At 41.1% G+C, this 22274-nt stretch overlaps 1 long non-coding RNA gene across 1 annotated transcript in view; it reads right to left on the bottom strand.

Moving 5' to 3' along the window:
• Positions 1–362: 362 nt before the first annotated feature.
• LOC127053615 (uncharacterized) overlaps positions 363–22274 on the bottom strand; it is a 49751-nt gene continuing 27839 nt past the window's right edge. The window contains exon 3 of the long non-coding RNA XR_007775090.1: positions 363–1010. This is a non-coding gene — a long non-coding RNA (uncharacterized LOC127053615). The remainder of the gene's footprint in view (positions 1011–22274) is intronic.

Raw genomic sequence — 22274 nt, 5'->3', positions numbered from 1 at the left:
TCTTAACCTGATGGGCAGCTGATGCTGGGAAGAAGGGTCCCACCACCCAAAGCCTGGGGGTATGTGGCCACCACCAGAGCAAGTGTCCAACCTGCAGCATCCTTGCAGCACAGCCAGGGCCTGAGAAGGAGGCCTGGGACCTACAAGGAACAGACTGTGAACTGCACTGATGTTCCAGAGACACTGTTTGTGATGTTCCCTGCCACAGAATGGGGTGATGTGTTTTTCTTTAACCTTTCCCATTTTTCCTTATTCTTTTTAAAATTAATTGTTGATTAAATAACTTGTATTTGTTTTAAATTGTATGTAATTATCAGTGGGTCAGGGAAGTGCCCAGTGCAGAGAGAATACCCCAGAGTAGGGACACCCTAGCCCCTGTCCTAGGTGACCACAGCAGGGTTGGGGGCCGAGCCCCCCAGGAATCCTGGGCCCAGCCTTGTTGGGGTTACAAGGACTCTGCCAGACAGGAGAGTGGAAAGGGAGTCCTCGAGGACAGGGAGGTCTCTGGGTAAAGAAAGTGGGAGTGAGGACTCAGATCCTTTCGCTAGCCCTCTTCACCGGTGTAGTACAGAAGCCAGGAAAGTTCCCCATTCCCCCGCTTACATTGGTATACTTTCTTCACGGCATTTTCCTGTCAAAACTCTGTTTCCCACCAGAACGTGAGGGACTGAGAGCTGGCTGGAACCAGTTGGGGACAGTGTCTGCCAGAGTGTGCCTCAGGAATTCGTGCCACAAAGAGCACATAAGGAACCGTCAATGAAAACGCAGGGTCTGTCCACCATCGAGGCAGCCACATCCAGTTTCTTTGCGTTGGCATCGGATCAAGACTTTGGCCACTAACACTTGCCAAGGACTTTAGCGCTTACCCAGTACCTGAATCCATCAAAGGATCCAGTGAAAACTTCATCATCAGCCCAGATCTGTTGATCTCCTGCTTTGACGGTAGAGAGCCAGGTCCTCTGATGTTCCTGAGACTCTGAGATGGTCTATCAGTTGCCGGTAACCTCCATCTGCAGTGAAGAAGAGACAGTAATTGTTTTCCGGGCACTTAATAGTTTAACCAAGGGACAGTTGAAGGGTTTGGGCTTTATGCCCCTTGCTGGAATCTATCCTTGGGTATTTGTTGTGATCCCTTTAGTAGATCTTCCCCCCCAGTTGTAACTATCCCTTAATAAATCTTCTTTCTGTTTAAGGTTCTCTCTCTGTATCCTTTATTTCAATGTAACATGGGCAGGAGGCACACAGATTTCTATCTCTCCCAGTTGATAGATGCTGGTAGGAGTTGAACCTGTTATTTATATGTCACCTCCTTATTATTCTTTAACAGAGATTTTGAGGTAACACACTGCATCACAGAGGGCAAGGAAGTCTGTGGCCCTGCTTTTGTATTGTGTGGTAAATTTGCCTCTAAACATAACTGATGATGCTAATAGGAGCCAACATATAAGATGCTCACACAAACTGATAAGGAAGTGTTGTGGAAAACCACTGCATATCTTAAAATAATTGATCAGTTTCAATTGAAATAAATGGCATTTGTGTGTATGATTGCACTCCAGATTCCTAGACTGTATTTCATAAAAAGTTCTTCTGAGTCTGAGCAAGGATGGGGATGGATTTCTGTATTGCAGTGCAGACAGAGATGATTCATTGAAGTTCAATAGGTTACCAGTGCTCTAGGAGTGGATAACGACATGTACTCAAATACTTATTGGTCAGGGTGAATTAAGGGATATAATTGATCTGACCCCACTCAGTACTGCTGGTGATGTAATAATTCATCATTCTGACAGTACTGTAGCGGTACGGTTCAAAAGCCATCTGCTTCTTACATCCAAACAAAAGGGAAATGTTAGATGGTGATTCCTCAGGACTGCTTTGTTTCACCCTCACTTCAGATTTTACACAAAGATGTGAGTGAATGTGCTTGAGTTTGCTGAGTGTGATCAAATTAGTTGTTTTTAAAACATTGTAATACTCAATACCCCTTTCCAGCAAAACCAAATAGGCAGAGTCCCAGGCACACATGAATCGTTACAGATGACACCACATGCACATGGTGCCCGGTTAGTCATGGCTAAGTTGATGGAGCTGAAAGCAGAGACAATAAAAGCAGGAAAGAGGTAGAAGATATGAGAAAGGTGTAAGGCACATGGACTAGTGTGAAATGGCAGGAAACTCTTGGTTTACAGTAACATGCTGCTACTGCAGGTAAATAGTAATACTAGCTAGCGCTGACATGCTGAAAGTACTATACAAACATTATATAATCTCAATGTTGGAATAAGGTCCTAAATATGATCTGTGTTTTATATTATTTATTATGTCTATTTGTAAAGTCCATGTTATTCTTTGTTATCCCCCCGAACAAACACGTCAATATTAATTTTTCCCTTTAAATAATCCTTGACATCCCCTCTTATGTAACCCTACTGTAACAAATTAGAGATTGTGTTGTGGTATATGTAAAGGAGGTAAGATGAAAAGGGAGTTAAGAGTTTGAAGAATGGTTAGGTGATATCACTATAACATTCTTAGCTTGCTAGCGGCATTCACTGGTCATCTAGAGAAACCTTGCTGAATTTGGATGTATGTTAGTGTATTTCATTAGAGTATTGATTTTGCAAACATGTTTCATTCTGAAACTGTTTAGGTGGAAAAACTAATACCTGATTCCAACTTGCATTTTCTTCCAATAGCATTTTTCATGGAGTTAGAGACATTTTATACCTCACTGGTGGAGTGACTATGGAAATTCAATCAGGGTTGCAGTGGAGGTATAGGAAAGTAATGTAGTATATTTGCTCTGAGGAAAAATTATGCTCATGTTTTTCCAGTTGTCCACAACGAAAGGGAAGCTGTTTCCATTTGTAGATTCCAAAATGAGGTGCATTTCACTGGTGATCCACACTGGGTGATAAGCCATAAAATTTCCAGTCACATACAGTATATATCTCAGTCAGTGGCAGATTAGCCATTTGGCTAACAGGGCCCGTGCCCAGGGACCCTGGCTAATGGGGTGCCCCAATGCTGACCCATTCCACTCATCCAGCAATCTGTTGGACAGTGGGGTCGGGGTGTGGAGGCCTGCCCCACTCTGTCCACCTGGTGCTCCTGCCAGGCAAGCACCCATGTCCTGACCCGGCACTTCGGCAGGAGTGCCAAGGGAGATGAGGGCAGGGAGGGACTGCAGATAGAAGGGGTGTGGAGGGGCCACCACTTGCTCTGGCCCAGGGCCCCACAAAACCACAATTCACCTTTGATCCCAGTGTCTAAAATTGGCACTAAATTGATAACAGTTACAGACTTGGGGGGAAAATCATGCCCTGGAAATAGAAAAAAAATGTTGCTATTATTTGAGTACCACTGGACTTCAGTGGACCCAATTTTCCTCTCACTTTCATCTGTGAGAAAGCATCAACTCCAGTGACTTCTATGGAGTTACTCCTGCTTTTCACTATTTTACTGTGAAAGAAGAGTCTGGCAATCAGGACTCTTTATTCTCTAATTCCTACCATAGGATTGGATTTAACCACTGTATGTTAATGGAAACTCTGTCAGGATCTTATGATGTCAGTAACTGTCCACTTTAATAAGCAGAGATGGCGCTAGTGTGCATCTGAGCACTGTAGTGTATATACTTTGGGATGTGTGACCGAATGTACCCCTCTGTTCACACTCTACACACTATTGCAATAATCTTTGAAGAAAGTATGCTTTCATAGAATCATAGAATATCAGGGTTGGAAGGGAACTCAGGAAGTCATCTGTGGCCTTGTGAAGAATCAGTTGAAAATTCAATTTGTTGGTCATTGTTGTCCTGGTATAATGTGGGGCAACATGATATATGAAATTCCCTAGTATGGTGTTATTGGCACATGTTTGCCACCCTCAGTTTGGAACGTGTCTGTCTTAAACAAAGGCACGTGAGCTTTGCTTAATTTATATTTAAGCAATAAAGAGAGTCATCTCCCTCCATACATCATTCATGATACCTGAAATGACAAAAGGAAGCATTCACTGGATTTTGAGACAAGGGGTCCTCACCTAAGAAGTTTGGTCAGTAAGATTGCTAAAAGTATGTGATGAGAAAACTTTGAATTTAACACAGTTTGATAAGTTAGGCACTAGCAGTATTTTATGTTTATTTTTCTTGCAACCATTTCTGACTTTTATACTTCATTACTTGAACTCACTGAAATTCTCTTTGTAGTTAATAAATTTGTTCTATTGTTTTATCTAATCCTATATGTTAAAATTGAAATGTCTGGGAAATGCCATTTGGGGTGGCAAGTTGTACAAATTGTTTCTTTTAAAGAAATAACTGACTTTATATAAACTTGTATTGTCCAGAAGAGGACTGTGCAGTACAGGACATACATTTCTGGGGGGAAACCTAAGATTGGGAGTGTGTTGGGGTCACCCTGCAGTATAACCAAGGCTAGCGAGAGCAAGAGTGTAATCCAAGTATGGCTGGCAGGCTGCAGTTACACACAAACACTTAGGGTGTGGCTTGCATGCTGGAAGGTTGTTTGTGAGCAGCCAAGTGGGAACTCCTTCAGCACAGCATTGTAAGGCACCCAAGGCTGTAAACACAGCTGCTCATTAGTCTGGATTGGACCATGGTATGATACTGGGAAAATTTCATAAACTCCATTTTACATCCCTAGCTTTCATTTTAAAATAAGCACGAATCATTTCACCACTGAAAATTTGCAGGATGTGTATTAATTGGATGCTATGGAGCACATAATCACTACAAGTTGAATGAGGTGTGGCCACAAAGTATCTATGGACTGAGCATACCCAATAGAAAGTTAAAATGGTAAACAACTAAAGGTTACTATAGGCCTAAAGGTTACTAAGGGTCATATAGCAAAAGCTATGGATCACTAAAGGTTACAGCATAGAATGCTAAAGGTTACTGAAGGTTACAAACTGATGGGCATGCACAGAGCAAAAATAGGCTAAAGATAACATGAGGCTAAGGATCAGATCTGTAGCATGCTCAGTAAAGGTCTCGCTACCGATAGAATAGTATATAAGGCAGGCAAATGAGATAGTTGAGAGAGAGAGAGAGACCGAGAAGACAGAAGAGCTGCTGGAAGGAGGGAGTGATGACCGTTAGGAGTTCTGAGGAGAGAGTGATGGTTTAGAATCCTGAGAACACTGCTGAAGAAAGCACCCATGGCTGCCTCACAGCTTCCTAGCCTCAGCACCCATAACATTTATGGCAGCGATACAGATAACAAACAGATGAAGTAAGCTTACTAGTCAATCACAGTATAGCACAGTAGTAGTAGTAGTAGTATGGTGTATAAGTGTGTGTGTGTGAAACAATGTTTATTAATTGCAATTTTCCTATGTGAACTTTAAAGTGCAAAGTAAGAACTGCTGTCCAAGACCTTTTACAGACTGGCCACCTGTAGTGGACCGTATCCACTTAGTATCATTTGAACTGTATGTTATGGCTGTTCAGATGCTCTTTAACTTGCAATAATGGATTTGTCTGATTTTTACTTTTAGTAGAATTTAGTAACATTAATAAAAAGAGACTTTTGAAAAATAATACTGTCTATGTTGATCGTTTTATCAGAAGGTTATATCCGTGTCCTCTAGTGTATTTCCTAAACTGCCCCAGAAACATATACCTCGAGAGGGATAGACTAAGGTGGTGATAGGCAGTTATTCTAGCGATGCCACAGTCCTTTTTTCAGGGTAACAGGTATGTCCATGTGACCTTCAAATCCAGCTCAACTTCACTTTGGGGTATGTGCAATTCTCAGCATAGGGAGTGGGAAACTGTAGTAAATTTTAAGCTAGAAGTAAAAAAAAACAAAACTTCGAATTCAATGAAACAGAGCTTGCTAGTTCAATATTTTAACTTCTCCTGCATATTGAAATTTAATAATAATAAATAAAGCACTCACTCACACTTTCCACTCCTGTCACAGCACTCAGGATGCTACACGGATTACTTCAAATCAATCAAGCATCATAAATATGTATTAATTATGAGTCAAAGGTTGCAGATTTAGCCTGTTTAAACAATGTACTGATCAGATTTTATTTCTTTTAGTGCAAATATTTTTTTTAAAAGATACTAGAAAAATAGCATTCTGATCTTAGCAGAAACTTCACCTATGAGATCTGATGCTGTACCGCCATCTCTTTCTGAGATTTTCCACCCCCACCTCCCCATCTGACTCATATAATGTCCGACTGTGCAATTAAAACATTGCTCTGCATTGTCACACTACTCCAGGGGGAGGGCACAGGCTTTGTTATGCCTAAGCTAGCTCCTCATGGTATGTGAGCCTGTGCAGAGCGGTTCTGCCATCTTCCTGCCCTTTGGAATGGATTCTATCCCAGAAGGTGCATGCAGAAAGAAATCATTACATTCTTCTGAAAGCAAGGACTATTATATGATTGATCCTATCTCTTGTGCAGGGAAGGAGGGATGGGGGGTGCCATGGGCTACTTGTGCCCTTCATTGGATGCACTTGACAGATCAGGGACTATCCGGCTCAAAGGAAGGTAGAACCACATAAACACTTGTTTAATGTTTTAGAATGAGGTTTTCACTTACTTAAGTATCTAAAGCATTAAAAGTGTGAACATGGGAAGCCAGTAGACCTGCATGTTTTGTTTCTACTTGGATGCAAGAAATAACATATACTGTAAGGCATGATGTACCATATACTATAAAAGGCTCCATATATTGCCCTGCAACCTGGAAGGAAATTCTACTGCAAAGTCTCTGGCTACAGTGACACTCCAGGGAAGCAGACTGGAGATTCTGCATCTTTTTAAATGGAGGTCTTCCATGAATTAAATATCAGAATAAATAATACATTCTCTTTACTGCTCTATTTTATTTATTCTGATATTAAATTAGTTTTATAGTGTCCCACAGTTAAATGTTATATGTATATATTTTTTATTACTTTTGTTCACATTTTCAAGGTGGAGTTTGCAACCATGAAGGCTAGAAATAAATTCGTCTTTAAAATGAAAGGTTAGGTTTTGGAACATAATTTAGAAGCAATGGTAGGTGAATGGTAGATGTTGTATCAAATAGCATAGGTCCAGAATTGCAGAATGCATGCACAGAACAACTGTATGAATAATTAAAAGGGAATAGGATAGATTAAGAGAACAAGGTATTTACAGCAGTATTAATCTCCATACTTTGCACTTTTGCAGCTTTCAGAGGTTAGAGAATTATTGGAACTTTGGTTCTACTAATCTTTTAACAAAAAAATAAAGTAGCCTGGGGATTTCTATGTCAAAGTGCAAGAGGATGTTAAATCAGGTACATGATGAAGTGTAGTTAGGTATTCACAAGATCAGTCCCACAGGTTCCTGAGAAAATGTAACCAAATATTAAAGAGCATTAAATCTTATATTAGCTCTCTTAGGTCCCACTCAGCCTATTTAAATTGCTTTTATTAAAATGTGTTATTGTCTGTCAAAATGTTACAGATAATCATAGCATCTGTGTGTAACTTTTTTTTTATGGATGAAATGTTCCATTTCTAAAGCTTAGTGCTGGAAAAATATACATTGAGAAGTCTGACTGTTAAACTTACCATAAATTAAATATATCCCCCCCCCAACCCGCAGTTTCAAATATGGTAAGGCACATTTTTAAGGATTATAAATTCTACCTTGGAGTGTCAAGAAGCTAGAAAAATGATCAAACTTGAACCTATTTTGCTTAATCTGCTGTCATTTAAACCAGTAAAAACCAAAACCAAACCAAAACCAACAGCGATATTTAGGGTCGGATTGCCGTCAGTCCTGGGGGGAAAAATTGTCTACCATCCCAGTTCTTGTCCTCTCCATGTCTTGCAGAAGAGAACAGGAAACCCTAGTCAGATCGTGCAGATCTTACTCATGGTGTCGAGCCCTGACTCACATAAGTGGTCTCATTGGCTCTTACTCTGCAAGCATGCACTCACATAAGTAAGGTAAGGATGTGCATAAGTATGCGCTGGATCAGGGCCCTTGTCTTCAATTGGACTAATTACATTCACTAGCTTCAGCAGGGGTTGCACAATCAGGTAACAATTTTTCATTTAGAAAAATCCAAGCTTCTTGTGTGTTCTAGGCTTTGATTTTCACTAATGAATTATTGAAGTCATTCATGGCACAACTTTTTACAGGGCTGGGGCTTAACACAACTTCTCCCCTCCCTCACCCATAATGAAAATTTTTAATAACAAGTCTTATGACAAATACATTCAAAATGTAAAACAAGATAGCAGAATTACAGGGAAAAGGGCAAGTTTAATTATCCATTTGTGTGTGCATTGGTATTGCAGAAAGCAAGCAAGCCAGCCCAGCAAGTCTTAGTCGTTAAATCTGATTGTAAATGATATTTCAAGTAATTCAGAGAATTTTTTTTTAAAAATTGACTCCTCACATCAGAAGAATAACTAATTCAAGATTACAGCAGATATGCCTCTGCCTTTTATTCTTTACCAAGATGGACTTAGTAATAGATATAGAGTAATAATATAGCCATATCCGGATATCAAGTGACTTTGCTAATGAAATGATGAGGTCCAACACAGTAGCTGTACAATATTTAATTTCTGCATGTCAAAGGGACTTCTCACTGATAAAAGCACTTCTATATTTTGGAGTCAATTGGAGACAAAGTAATAATTGAACTAACCTTTCCTATTATGATAATTTTCTTCTTTCCACTGATCACAAATGTACGCAACAAAAGTATTATGAAAATTATATGAGAAGTCTGGGAAAAAATTGCCCCGATATATAACTGAATGTATACTGTACCCAAACTTCAGATTACACATTAAGAATTCTTTGGAAATAGTGAAAAGTCAAACCTCTTGTTCTTCTGCTTCATTTTGTTTTAAGTGACAGTTAATAATTTACACCTAAAGGGATTAATTAGAATTGAGCTTAGATTTCTGACTGCAAAGTTTAGTTCCTTTTGTTTATGGATTGGCAAGATTTACCTTGTTGTGGCTTTCTCTCAGTGATTTTGTTATATTTCACTGTCTTGTACACTTTCCTGTTTAGGCAGCCATGTGGAGAGTCTTAAGATTTTAATAGTAGATACTAAAGTCTGGAGTGGAGCCCTGCTGGTGGTGGAAAATATTAAACTAAGCTAGTCTTGCCTACTGCTATTGGATCCTAAGATCAGACTGCTGGGGAGAAGAGATGTTTAAAAATCACAGATATAACCCCAAAAAGCTTTTTGCTGACATTCCACAGGCTTTACAGCTCTTGCTGACAGGGAGGGCTGACACTCTGGTGGCGCAGCAGCAGGTTTCAATCCTACGTTAGTCTCTTATTTTTTTGAATTCTTTAAAAGAATAAAATAAACAATTATGATATAATTCATTTTTATTCATAAGCACTTCGATGGTGCTCATAACTGGTGTCTGAGCACCTCACAAACATTAATGAATGAAGATATACTAAACCTCTGAGATAAGGAAGTATTACAACTGTTTTACAGAAGGAGACACTGAGGCACAGAGACTAAGGCCCCCCATTTTCTAGAGCAACCTCTGATTTTCAATACCTCCATTTTTGGATGCCCAGTTTGACACACTTTGAGTGCCAAACACTCACAGTTGCCACAGACTTTAGTTGTTGCTCCTGACCTCTGAAAATCAAGCCCCAGGTGTCTGAAGTAGGATATCTAAAGGTGTAAGATGCATTTGAAACTTTAAGTCAGTGAGACTTACCCAAGATCATGAAGAAATTTTGTAGCAAAGAAGGGTCAGAACTCAGAACTCAAGTCCAAGTCCTGTGCCTCAACCCCAACACAATCCTTTATTCCGTAGTGAATAAAAGTGCAATGTGATTCTAGCTGCTGAAGGAGTCAAAGATCCTAATATGTAATTAGTTAAATATATCTAACAAAGGCCCTCTGAGCAGTGATATAGATAGAAAATGGAAATTGATGCACACACTGGCTAATCTAGTCCCCTCCTGACACTATAGTTATAGGCAGAGTTTTCCAGTGCTGCTTGAGCATCTAAATTCCCAAAGCAGCTTTGAAAATTTCAGCCATATTCTCTCAAAGTATACAAGTGTGTTAAGAGTCCTGCTGAAAGCATCTGCTTGTTGTAATAAGACATTTTAGCCTTAGGAAACAAACTATATTGTAGCATACATGCTGTGTGCTTAGCTCCAGTCATGCCTGCAAGCAGTGCTTTAAGAGACAATAGTCTTTGCCAGATTCATTGTTTATAACATCAGAGGGAAGAAGAACTTGGCTGACGATGTCATCTGTTCCCCTTCTTTGTCAAACCTGACATGCCATGGCAAAATCCGGCCAAAACCATCAGGATGATCAGACAGCACCCAGGACAATGAACAGCTCCTCAGCCAGTTAGTGATTTAAAAGTGGCAGATAAAAATAGTGATTTAAAAGTAGTGATTTAAAAATAGACAGTTCTATATAGATGAGAGCAGATGGAAGTTACCGATATCATCACCCTTGCACTGCTAAGTCATCAAGATGACGACATTCTGCAATCACAGCAAATTTGGACAATAAAGTGGTTGAAACTGAATGCAGACTTTCATACCAAGCAGCTGTCTATCCTTTCACACAAATGAGGGAAGTGAGACACACACACGAAGAAAATTCCAAATAAACTCTCCATTAGATATATTTAAGCTTTAAAATGAAACAGTTTTTTAAAAAGTATACTAGTCTGACACTGGTGCAATGTCATGACAAATCCAGTAGGCAGCTTCCAAGAAGAAAGGAAAGCAAGGTCTGTGCTCTGATGAGCTCACGTCTAAAACCAGAGTTACCTCTTGGTTCTATTGAAGTTATTGGCACCTGGCTTTCATCCAGATAGAGGGCAGGGGACAGAGGTAGAACATGTAACTAGAGTGCTCACGGTGTTGATTGGTCATGCCTTGGTAATATAAGATTAGGTTAGCACAATATGTATTTTTTAAAAATTAGGATATCTATATTACCACCCAAGCTGAAAAGAATTGTATCAATAGAAGGAAGAAGCTCCTCGGTGCCTTCTCTGAGCAAAGAAGTGGGACTTTGGGGGCATTTTAAGTGATCTTTCCACTTCCTAATACTAGGGCTGTTGAGGAGCCTGCCTAGCTTCTGGTGTAAGCTAGAGCAGTTTAGCTTCTGCTCAGCTTCTCACGGTCTCCTGTGATCATATCCTTTCCCTTGGCCACCAGAATAGTTAAAAAGTGGCCTCTGTGTTACTGAGAATTGACTGAGTTGTGTTATACAAGGCCCTCTTCAGGCTTGTGTTGGCTGAATAAAATATCGTGTGTTAATATAACTTAAAATGGTTCCTTGCCCTCCATCAATGAAGAACCAAAATACTTTCAGAGATCATCATGGCATCCCTTGCACTGAATTACCACGGGGCATTTACAGTGGTACACTTTAGCTCTGTCTTCTGGAAGAATGCATGTAGCTGGACTGACACAGAAAATACAACTATAGATTAGTTGAACGTGGGATATCTAGTTTAGTGTTTTATTTCACAATAGCCACTGTGGGAGTACATAATCAATCATCCATGTAAAAAGCAAATGATTGTTTCCCTACAGTGCCCTTTCTTCCTAACATTTGCTCTTTGATCAAGCACTCTATCCTATGGATGAATTTGAACTTGTTGGGAATGGCATGTTTTGCCATTAACCTTGTGTGTTCATGCTGTGTGCCAATTTTCTACATCCTGACTATGCTGAAATTGGAAGTGGGAGGCGGGGTGATGGAAAGTTTCTGTTGTTTTATAAATCAGAAGGGGCTACTGACTAGCTTGCTGGCTAAATGAAACAGCAAGGAAGACTTTAGTCCGTGAGGGCTTCTGATCAGGCTAAAGGACTTTTTTAGCTGCAGAGAACTTCACAAACAGAGTCACACACTAGGAACCCTTGCCTGGAGGAGGTCTTTGCATTGAAGGTACAGGCATTTGACTATATACTGAATTGAAACAAATTACTTAATTAGGTCCTTAACAGCAGGTGTTACTGGAGTGCATAGATTAAGAGGGAGGATTTTTTTTGATTATTCAACCCTTTCATCTGGTTTGTTGTTACTTTAACCTTCATTACATGTGTTTTATGCATAATACATTTTTCATATCATGCCTGGAGGCCTCATCTCTAAAACACTATTATTGTTAGAATGTAGCACCACCACTTCGGTTGCAAGAGAAAAATACCAGACCTACATGTAGGCCATGAAACAACAGAGGGAAGGGGGAGAAGAGCACAAGAACGTTCTGCTTAGTGTTCTACTGATAGCTAAAATGTTAATCAAGAGCCATATGTGGAGTGTGTGTCATGATATTACAACAGCAACTTTAGTAGTTTACACTTCTGAGGTGAAACCCTAGCCCTGTTGAAATCCATAGTAACCCCCCTCCCCCAATTAACATCTATTATTTATTTGTATTACCATAGCATTTAGGAGCCCTATTCATGGACCAGGACTTATTATTGTGCTAAGTGCCACACGAACACAGAAATAAAGACTGTTCCCGCCCCAAGGAGCCTGCTTAGATTGTAAATTTCTTGGGGCAGGGGCCATCAGTGGGGCTGATTTCATGTTAGGAGCTCAACCCAGGGTGATTATGTAGGTTGGCTGTACAACAGAATGATTGCTGTTCTTCTCCATGAACTGCCAGAACCTGCTTGTAATGGAAACATTGAGAGTTCCAATTGTTGTTGTATGCCTACTATGTACTATGCATCACAGAAGTATTATTGAAGTATTGCCAATCCCAAGCATTCAAATGTCACAAGTCGAGCCCCAAAATGATGTGACTGGTTTAAAGATCCTGATATGTAAAGAATATATTTTGGATTTGTTTTATTTACCTCCTGTGTTCTGTGTCTTATGGGTACACTGAGATCACATTTTCAAGCTTTTCTACAAAAGAAGCTAGAAACTTCTTATATTAAATGGAAGCTGGGATTCTCACATGAATCCAGGAGCTTGGGCTTTAAGAAAACACAGAAAATATCTTGAGATTCACAATTAAAGTCACGTATTAATTACTTCAGCCATATAAAACAAAAGCAACAATCAAAAACTAAATGACACCATAATTCAAACCATAGAAGTTACTAAATAGAGTAAATTCTCTCCTATGTGACGGTGTTCATTGTAATGAACCCAAAGTCAGTCCAACACTGGCTTGGGGCTGATTCCACCCCTTGACATGAGCAAATATAATGGCATATATAAGTCCTTCCCCTTATGTAGGACAGAACCATTTGAAAACATCCTTTGGAAAAAACAAGATAGTTGGTTCATATTTGAGTTATAAACCATACAGATCATGCATTTGATCAAAGGAAGCTGTGTGAGGCATTGTGGTATAGATGCAACAATTCACAGGTTTTTTAATCCTGAAACTAATGATAGATGTCAACATGGTGTGCTCTGTGCATCAGAAGTCAGACGGCTAGTAGTGATACCCAGTTGTGGTGTAGGTCACAATAGCACATTTCTATAGTGTAGCTACAACCCTAAAATAGATGACTTTTCTCTGCTAGCTGCTTCCCAGCTCAGCTGGTTTCACTTGCTACATGCTCTCTGGTGATGGGCTCCTTGACTGGCTTCACAATATGATGACTTTGCCAGGCTAATATCATCTTATGGAGATATCAGCTCTGCCAAACCCAAAAGTACAGAAGTTTAGGTTCATCCACCAGATCAACCCCATGTCTGTAATATATCCAGATTTTTCTTAACCAACTTACTCCACCTGTATGGATAATTCAGCCAATTGCAGTCCATCAAAACACCAGCACTTTTTTGCAGAAATAAAAAACAGTTCTTTAAGGCTGACTCAGCTGCTTAGCACCTAGAGCTCTTTAGTACAACTGTGCTCAGTTTCTAATCCACTGGACAGTGAGAGTACATTTAATTGATTAAATAACAGTATTGATGAGCTCCAAAAGGAGTCCACCCCAGTCTTCTTTGGCTAGAAGAATGGTGGCCATGACAGAGAACTTCTGTAAAGATGAATTTAAACTGGAACAGGTGAAGAGAAGAGCTTTTAGGATGATCAGGAGACTGGAGGGCCTATCTTAGGAGAGGAGACTGGCAGAGTTTGTTAGTCTAGCAAAAATAAAGCTGAGAGAGGATAGGACTGCTTTCTATAAATACATCTGGAGTGTCTTGGGGGACACCACTCACCCCTGATCAGATGCCTCCTCCTGGTTATTCCAGGGCTTAGTTCTTGAGGTGAATACCCCTGTTCAGTGTTTGGACACAATCACTCTGTCTCTCTGGTCTGCAGCCCCTCTCTCAGCCCTAGGAACTACAGTGTCCTCTTCATGACTCAGCCCTCTGGCTAGGTCATTCAATGTCCCCCGCCTTCTGGGGTAGCAAAATCTTTTCTCCCTAACAGTTCTATACAGTCTTCCCTTCCACTCCCTTGGTGTTACCCTAGCAGGAACTGATAGGGGAACCTGGGCCTGCCCTCTACCTCAGTTTCTAGTCCAGGAACCCTCAGCTTAGCAATTCTGGATTTTCCTCACTCAGCCCTCACTAATTCTTCCTTGGACTACTTCCTACTATGCCTAATTATTACCCTTTTCTCTCTGGGTGTATCAGCTCAAAACCCCTCCTTCCTAGAAAGTGATTGCAGTTTGTTTTGCTGAAACTTTCCACAACAGTCCCTTTCTATTACTTACTAGCTGGCTTTATACAGGCCCCACCTGTTCTTGCACAGCTAAGCCTGTTTTCAATTAGTTCCCTGCTCCCTGGCTCCTCCTCCAGGGGCACCCTGTAGAGTTAACTGGCCTGCCTGGCTGGCTATCTTAACTCCTTCTAATCCTGTGTGGGGTGACCATACAATTACCAGGGGGTAAATATCAGGGAGATTGAAGGGCTATTTAAGCTGAAGGACAATGTTAGCACAAGAACACCTGGATATAAACCGGCCATGAATAAATTCAGTCTGGAAATGAGAGGGATGAGGTTCTGAAACAGGCTCCCACTAGGAGTTGTGGAGCTAAATAACAGTTTGTTTTAAGAGAACTGGATAAATTTATAAGTGCAATTGTATGATAGGGTTGCTTGTAATAGGAGAAGGCAAGATTCAACAGCCCTGTGGTGAACTTCTGTTTTTTGTCTTATCTTCCTAAAGGTCATGCAACACCATGTAGTTTTGTCTGTACAACACTTTTAATATAAAGAAACACTGGCAGATTAATCCTCTATTTTTTTTTAGAAAAACCTCTTTAATTTCTAATAATACCATAGATTTTTACTGAATGTTTTTTTAATAATGTGATTATTTTCCAACTTTTTATGCTGCTTGCTTTTTTGCATTGCACTCTTCTTGGACAATAAAAATAGACAAATGAGTATCATATCTGTCCCTAGTCAGTTTCACTTTCAGTTTCTTATGTACAATGTTGGGAAGTCTCAGCTGTAAACTGCAGAATACTGGCTACATCTCAATCAAACACTAATTTTTTAATGTATGAAGACATTTCTATTAAAATTAGGTTGGGACATTTTTAAAAGAGCACAGCTGACTTAAGAATTTGTTTCCTTTTCAAAAGTGACAGGCACTCAGGAACCTATAACTCATTCAAAGTCAATGGGACTTAGACTCTTGTGTCACCTGGATGCTTTTGAAAACTTTACCCTTTGTGTTTTTCTTATTTATACCTTAATTTTGGATCTATGCCAGTGGTGGGCAACCAGTGGCCTGTGGGCCACACGTGGCCCATCAGGGTAATCCACTGGAGGTCCACCAGAGAGTTTGTTTACATTTGCATGGCTGCCTGTAGCTCCTAGTGGCCGCGGTTTGCTGTTCCTGGCCAATGGGAGCTGCAGAAAGCAGTGCTGGCTGCTGTTTCCAGCAGCTCCCATAGGCCGGGACCAGCAAACCACAGCCACTGGGTGCTGTGGGAGGCTGTGCAAATGTAAACAAACTGTCTGGTGGCCCGCCAGCAGATTAGCCTGATGGGCCGTGCAGGTTGCCCACCATTGATCTATGCCAAATGACAGTGCCCTTTTAACTGGCATCATGGCAAAAGGGAACACCAATAGGAATCCGATGATCTAGCGGGGGTGGAGGGGACACTTTGTTAGAACATGTGTCCTGAACAAATTCAGAGAATAAGCAACAAGACATAAAATATTTGTTATTAATCATGGGATTGAAGATTTTAATCCAGTTTGTGCTGTTTTAAAAGCCAAGTCCATGTAAGCAACCACAAAAAAGTCTACTGAGGTTTTAATTTTCAGAAAAGGCTGGGTCAGAGAGACCTTAGATTGATCAAAGCTTCAAGGTAACGAATACAATGAACTGCAATGTTGCTCAGACACCATATGATCAATATATTACAATTGAAATGGCTGAACTTTTCATTCTGATAGCTTGTCATCTTTGTCCCTTGTCCCAGCAGGCTCTCTTTTGGTGGATTTCACAGAATCTTCCCCAAGCATCTGATCATTCCACTTTGTGGAACAGGGAAATGGTACATATTTCTAGTTATTACCTCAGGACATAGGGGAGGAGATGGGTAGGCTCTCTTAGGAGGTAGTGGCGAGGACCTTGTAACCTTGTAATCTTTCTAAGACTCTGCATAAGAATGGACATGTCCTCTGTTGAGGCAGCCTAATATGGTACTAGAACCCCAAAGAAAGTTTCATGAGTTATCAGTAATGACTCTGTTTGTTAACCCCAAACACCACACTAGACTAGTGGTTCCCAAACTTGTTCCGCCACTTGTGCAGGGAAAGCCTCTGGCAGACCGGGCCAGTTTGTTTACCTGCTGCATCCGCAGGTTCGGCTGATCGTGGCTCCCGTGGCTGCGGTTTGCTGCTCCAGGACAATGGGAGCTGCTGCATTAGAGGGTTGGAACGTGTCTCTGATGCAGAGGGAATTAGGGACAGAAATTTCCTGAAGGGAAAATTTTATGAATAATGAAGCTTGGGGAGAAAGCTTAGGTTGCATTCTCTACGCAAAGCATGATGGGAACTTCATCTTCTTCAGCTGTGTCTATGCTAGAATTTTCCCCTAAAATTTTGTACCCTTGCATCACCAGTTCAGTTATACTGGTGGTAACAACAGCAGGAGGCACTAACATAGACAAGGCTCTGGTTAGCCTCCTGTGTTTTAAACACCATGTCATCTAACCCTAATAGGAACTAAGGAGTAAGAAAACCAGCTCCTGTAGCACTTCCAAACTGGTAGTAGCTATGATGGATGATTTTATATTAAAGAATCCTAGTTTGAAAGGGTATTTTATAGGCTTTAAAATCATAAAAAGCATAAGGATCAGTCTTGCAGATCTGGGGTATTGATAAGGATTGCCTGCTCCTCTGTGTTGCTGTGTGGGCCTCATCCCTCTGGTAGCATGGCTCATGCAGTAGCTGTGTTAAACTGAGGTGTCTGTGGCTGCCAGTCTTGTGTTTAGGCCACTGGATTTTGCTACTGCCCCTATGGTCTCAGATACAGAAGAGGTACTTCCTCCTCCTTAGGGCTGGGAGAAAGGATGAGCTGCTGAGAGGGGGCTGGGAGAAAGGGTGTTGGTGCGGATCAGAGACAGGCGGTGTCCAGGATAAGGTATTGAAGATTAGACTCCCACGATGTGTTGAATTCTATTAAGCAGCCAGGCTGTCCCACTTCCCAGGTCATTTTAATAATAGTGCTTAAATTTGAACTTAATACCTATAATTGTATCAGCCCTGAACAAGGGGGCCAAGACAGAGGAATAATGCACAAACAACAGATATAAACTGATTTTTAAGGTGCCTTATTTTAACTCTTTTCTTTTAATCAGCCTGTTTGTGTGACCCTGTATGAAGATAATGCAAATATGACTCAATTTTCTGAAAAAAAACCTGACCTAGGCTCTGACTGCTATACACAGTGTGTGTGGATAGTCACACTCAATTACCTTAAATACGGATGAAGCCTGAGCAATCTAGATGAATGCAGTTGTTCAGTCTTTATAAGAGATATATATTTGGTTATGTATTTTAGAGACTTGGGATAACTTATCTTCTGTTTGGGATGCCCTGAACAAGGTTACCAAAATGTGTTTTAAAGAATCCATTTGACATGATTGCTATAGTACACTCATAATCAAACTTGTTCAGACAAAGCTTAAGATAGCATTTTTCATGCCACATCCTCTGCAGATTTCATCAGATGTTCCGTACACAGTCTTTTCTTTTTACTGTCTTTGGTGTCAACTAAATACTTCCAGACTATGAAAATTGTATATACTACTTCCAATTGTTCTCAAACCAGCAGAGCTTCCAACACCCGGAGGGTGATGCTGCTGCACTCTCCAGGAATCACCCCTCAGGAAAGTCATACTCCAAATCAATCAAACAAGAGAATGTTAAGGGCTATATTGTAGTATCTAGTCATAGTTCTTGTTAGAGACTGGTAAAGAATCATACCATAAAAAATCCTAAGGGAAGCCCAAAGGAGCATAGTCTCTGTCTCAGCTCATATTGTACCATGTCTTTCCTCCTACAGGTTCAACTACCTCTGAAGGCTAGTGCAGGGAAGGAGATGAGCTGTAGTCCTGCCTCCACCCTACCATGCTTCTTTCCAGTGACTTGAATGACATTGGGGTGCAAGAATGCAGCAGGTCCTGTGCTACCCAAAGTGCACAGAGGCTGCTGATGTCTCTGGCCCTTGCACAAGAGCTACAAAAGGCAAGTGGAGGCAGGGCTCCTTGCATCATTCCTACCCTTTACTCCTGTTAGTATATTCTGTATGATCAGATACTATATCTCAAATAATAGAACACCATGCCATCTTTTCTGCAGCCTTAGATACATATATAGTAATGTCTAGTATTCTGTATGAGAGAGATAAGGTAGGTGAGGTAGTATCTTGTATTGGATCAACTTCTGTTGGTGGAAGGGACAAGCTTTCGAGCTTCACATACCTCTTCTTCAAGTCTGGGGAAGGTAAGCAGCATGTCTAAGCTAAATACATGTTGGGACAGATTGCTAAGTGTAATGGGTTCATACATGCTGTAGAACAGTACTTCTCAAAGCCAGTCTGCCACTTGTTCAGGGAAAGCCCCTGGCGGGCTGGGCCGGTTTGTTTACCTGCTGCGTCTGCAGGTTTGGATGATCACGGCTCCCACTGGCCGTGGTTCGCTGTTCCAGGCCAATGGGGGCTGCGGGAAGTGGTGTGGGCCGAGGGATGGGCTGGCCGTCCTTCCCGCAGCCCCCATTGGCCTGGAGTGGTGAACCACGGTCAGTGGGAGCCATGATCAGCTGAACCTGTGGATGCAGCAAGTAAACAAACCGGCCCGGACTGCCAGGAGCTTTCCCTGAACAAGTGGTGGCCCGACTTTGAGCAGCACTGCTGTAGAAGACCACTTAAAATGAAGTGATTAGTTGAGGGTTAGGTTGTTAAGCATAAGGGGTTCACACTTGCTGTAGGAAATCACTTAAAATAAAGTGGTCACTTAAGAGTTACCGGGCAGTAGGATGAGTTACAAATTGTTGTAATGAGCCATAAAACCAATGTCTTCATTAGGTCCATGGTTTTTGGTGTCTAGCAAAGTTATAAATTTAAGTTTCCACGATCCTCTTTTAACAGTGTTGTGCAGGTATTCTTTGAAAATGAGGACTGAGGGGTCAGATATAGAGTGAAGGCTTTGTGAAAAGTGTGCACCTATGGGTGATAATTTTTTTTGTCTTTTACCATTTTTCTGTGTGAGTTGATTCTAATATGTAGTGATTGTATAGTGTCATTCACACAGTTATTGTTGGGGCATTTGATTCAATGGATAAGGTACATCACATGTTGTGATAGGCACATGTAGGACCCATGAATCTTGAAAGGTATGTTGTGAGGGATCTTGATTTGTGGAGGTATGTCTGCAGGTTTTGCATCTGTTGTTCTTGAAGGGTCTGGTGCCGCTTTGAGTCCCGGTCTATGAGGATCTTGCATCTTATGATGAGCTTGGCAAAATGGAGGGGTTGTCTGAATGCCAGAATAGGGGGGTTGGGAAAGATTTCTTTCATGATGTGGTTCTCATCAACTATGGGTTATGGTTGTTTGACGATACCCCATAGGGATTCCAGGGTGGGGTGGCAGGTGACAACTAGGGGTGTGAGGCCAATGTTTATTTTTTTTTTTTTCTGTATTGAAGCAGGTTCTCCCAGGATATCTGGACAGCCCATTCCATGATGCAATCTACTTCTCTGGTGGAGTGTCCTTGTTTAGTGAAGGCAGTTTTAAGCATGCTAAAATGTGAATCCTCGACTTTCTCTTCACAGCAAATTCTGTGGTATCTGAGTACCTGGTTGTAGATAACAGTTTACTTGCTGTGTCTGAAGTGGTTGCTTGATCTGTGGAGGTAAGTGTGGTGAGCCATGGATTTCTTGTATATAGTCATTGTTCCAGGCACCCAGGAAGTTGATGTCGGTGTGGAAGTGTTCTAGAGAAAAGCTTATAGATGAATGGTAGTTGTTGAAGTTGTGGTGGAAATTTATGAGGGAGTTTAGGTCATCTGTCCAGAGGATAAAAATATCAACTGTATATCTCAGGTATATTGTTGGTTTCATGGTGCATTTTTCTAGAAATTCTTCTTTGAAGTGGTCCATGAAGAGGTTGGCATATTGAGGAACCATCCTAATACACATGGTTTGGGCAAAGTGTTTGTTGTTAATATGAAGTTGTTATGGGTGAGGATGACATGGATGAGTTTGTCAATGTACTTAGGGTGAATTTCCAAGCATTTTACATTATCTTGCAAGTATTTGAGGAATGCAGTGATGCCTTCATAGTGAAGAATATTGGTGTATAGAGAGGAGACATCCATGGTGTTCTGGGGGAAGCTGTTAATGTTGCATAATTTCCAGATGAAGTCAGCAATGTCTTGGAGAAAACTGGTTCTTTATGTGGAAAGGGGTTTCAGGATAGTTTCTATGAGTCTTGATATTTCTTCAGAAAGAGAGATGTGGCCAGATATGATGCGTCTGCCTAGGTTCCCTTGTTTGTGTATCTTAGGAAGCATGTAGAAAAGCTTCGGGGTGTGTCCATGGGGGATGAGGTTATAGAGTTTGCAGGGAAGGATTTGATAGTATCTTTAAATTCCAGTGTGAATTGTAGTGTAGGGTCTTCTTTGAGTTCTTTGTAGTAGATGATGTCAGAGGGTTGCCTTTTGGCCTCATTGAAGTGATTATTGTAAGAACCTGCAGTGCTGGAACCTAGTACCATGTGGATTCTGGGCTGCTGATGCCTCTGCATTGCCACTGGATGCTTAGGCTGGGCTCCTATAGGAGGATGCTGTGAGTCTGGGATCAGCAGGACATAGCTGAAGGGTGGCCCCTTGCAGTCCACAGATTGGCTGGTACCAGTACTTAAACCAGGAAGCCATGATGGGAAGCTGTCTGAACACCAATGCAGACTACCTGCCTGCGTCTGCTTTAGACTCTGCTCATGATAGACCCTAGATTCTTGCTTCTGACCCTGGTTTGTCCTTGACTTTGCTCTTTGATGGCTTTCTGTAACTTGGAGCCTGACCCTGATCTCCTGGTAACCTGACCCTGCCTACCTCCTGACACCTGATTCTCGATTTGCCTTCTGGCCTGTCTCGGACTTTGACCTTCCAGTACCTGATTTAGCGTGACTCCCAACTCCTGTTCTGACCACTAAGTCTGACCACCTTTGTCCTGGCTGTGACAATTATCATGACTAAGGACTATGATGGTACCCCCTTTGTGTGCTAGTTTATTGCTATCTGGTTGTTGGATTTCAGAGATTGTATAGCTGTCCTCTCAGTGGTGGAGAGATCATGGTCGATGTAATATTTCTGGATGATTTCCACAATCTGTATGACACACAGAGTCCATGAAATAAACTTACATGTAAAGTACACAGTAAACCATACTTACACAGCATTATCAATGTTAAATATACAATACAGAGTAATAGTAAAGACTTGCTTGAATATATAGGCAACCTGAATTTGCAACTGGTTGCTTTACTACTTGCCTCCACCTATAAATTGCTTTTAAGGCAAGCTGTACTGCTGGTAGAAAATAAATTATATGAATGCTGACAAACCATTCAGATACCTCACTGGAAGAGACAAGAATTTATATTAAAAAGTCAGAGTCAATAAAGAGATATTGGATCAGTGAGAGAGAAATTAGTGAAAGAGAATGAAAACTTCTTTGAGAACTGTCCCTGTGAGTGTTCAACTTCAGATGAATGTGTGTCCCTCTACCTTTGACTGGAGAATTTCAACAGCAGTGCTCGTCTGGGTTGCACATGTGT

The sequence above is a fragment of the Gopherus flavomarginatus genome, chromosome 6 (genome assembly GCF_025201925.1).
Source record: "Gopherus flavomarginatus isolate rGopFla2 chromosome 6, rGopFla2.mat.asm, whole genome shotgun sequence".
NCBI classification, from domain to species: domain Eukaryota; kingdom Metazoa; phylum Chordata; order Testudines; family Testudinidae; genus Gopherus; species Gopherus flavomarginatus.
This window is presented reverse-complemented; position numbering and strand designations above follow the sequence as displayed.